Source organism: Jatropha curcas, chromosome 2 (genome assembly GCF_041381405.1).
Source record: "Jatropha curcas cultivar XTBG-Jc1 chromosome 2, XTBG_Jcur_1.0, whole genome shotgun sequence".
Lineage (NCBI taxonomy): Eukaryota > Viridiplantae > Streptophyta > Magnoliopsida > Malpighiales > Euphorbiaceae > Jatropha > Jatropha curcas.
The window spans coordinates 8,533,654-8,535,546 of NC_143152.1; positions in this window are offsets into that span (position 1 = coordinate 8,533,654).

The window sequence follows — 1,893 nt, forward strand, 5'->3', positions numbered from 1 at the left end:
TTATTATAAAAAGTAAAACTCACGGAGGCTCTAAAATCAAAAAATGAAGTTTAAGAGATACCATAAAGTCATCTTCAAATTTCATGAAACCATAATGATAAATTTTGTAAGTTTAGAAGATTACATTATGTATTCGGCATTTTTTTTTTAATTCTTTGATAAGATAAGAAGGAAAACACAATATAACAGATATTTTCTATCAAATGTTGCCTACCTCACTAAAAAAAGGTGATAAAAGGGGACGAGAATTAGAGAAAATGAATATTATTTTACCCCTAAAAGTCATAATTCCTTGGAATTATGAGACAATTTTAAAAATTGTCCCTTTTATGATAATAAGATACAAAGGAGATAATCTAAGTTTATTATGATAACTTATTAATATTTTAATTAGAAATTGGGATAACAGTTGCGCTAATAATAAACGACAATTTACATCTCCAATACTAAGGACAAATATTATCCTTAATTTTGGGAACGACTGATGTCCCATATGGGAGATGGGACGGCTGGTGTCTCCATTACTAATGATAACTATTGTCATAAATTTTGGAGATGACTGACGTTCTGTATATGAGATACATCTTACGTCTCGTATACTAAGGAAAATTATCGTTATCAATTTTGGGAACGATTGACATCCTGTATGTATGGGATACAATTCACATCTCGTATACTGAAAACAATTACTGCCATTAATTTTGGAAATTGACGTCCCATATAGAGGGATAACATCTGTCTCCTACACTAATAATAAGTATGCCATATATTAAAAAGAGGGAAATTAATTATCAAAGACATTTTTTGGTGGAATGGTCTACAGTTGGAAGACCTCTTGATTTAAGCGTGTTTGCTTAAGAAAAATCTTAAAATGAGTGATCTCCTAAGAATTTTTTTATTTCATCTAAAATATTGACCATGTTTTTAGATACAATTTTCGTCTAAAATTGAAGGAATGAAATATGGCTTTTAAATTGAAGATAATTATCGTCCACCGGAAAAGGGGACGATTTATTAAAATCGTCTCCTTAATGAGCGTACCCTATTCTATAGTATTGGGAAAGATGTTAATTGTCCCCTGTAGAATAGGGCACACTCGTTAAGAGGACGCTCACAAAGGGACGATGTTGATTGCTCCCAAAAGTATCGGGAATGATGTTAATTGTCCCCAAAAGTATTGGGACAATTTTATTAACTTAAGGAGACGATTTTTAACGTCCTCTAATATATATATATATATATATATATATTGTAGTACCTGATGTATACCTTCAGCCACATGGTCATATATATTAGATCAATTAAAGTAAAAATATTTAAATAAATGATGGTATCGGTATTTTTCATTGGTAAAAAATATTAAAATAATAATAAAGAGTGATAATTTTTGTTTTAAAAAATAGCAAATACTCAAGTCTGTTTACATCAACATAGTTCTTTCCCTTGTTTGGGACACGGGGGAAAATTTTGAAAAAAGGAAAATTTAAAAAATCCTTCCATTCTCCCTTAAATCCTTTATAGGGTGAAAAACAATCAGCAAAAATGAATAGTACAATCATTTTTTATTTTTCTCTTTTAATTTCTTTACTCCTTTATTTTCTTTTGCCTCCTTCCCAAACATAGTGTTAGTTTTACTGCATGAAAATTGAAATAATAGTACGCTTATTTTTTGTGATCGTTAATAATAGCTCAAGCTGCTTGAAATAGAGTTGGTGGATGAAGCTAGAGCTCTGACTACCACTGCCTTGAAGGGCTGCTTACTTGATATTGTAGTTCTCACCTACCGTCTGGATATTATAGATGCTCGTTATTCAACTACCACTTTATACATCAAAATCAACCTGTTAGTTGTCCCATTATTTTCAATCTTTATCATTAATTAATCAAATTAAT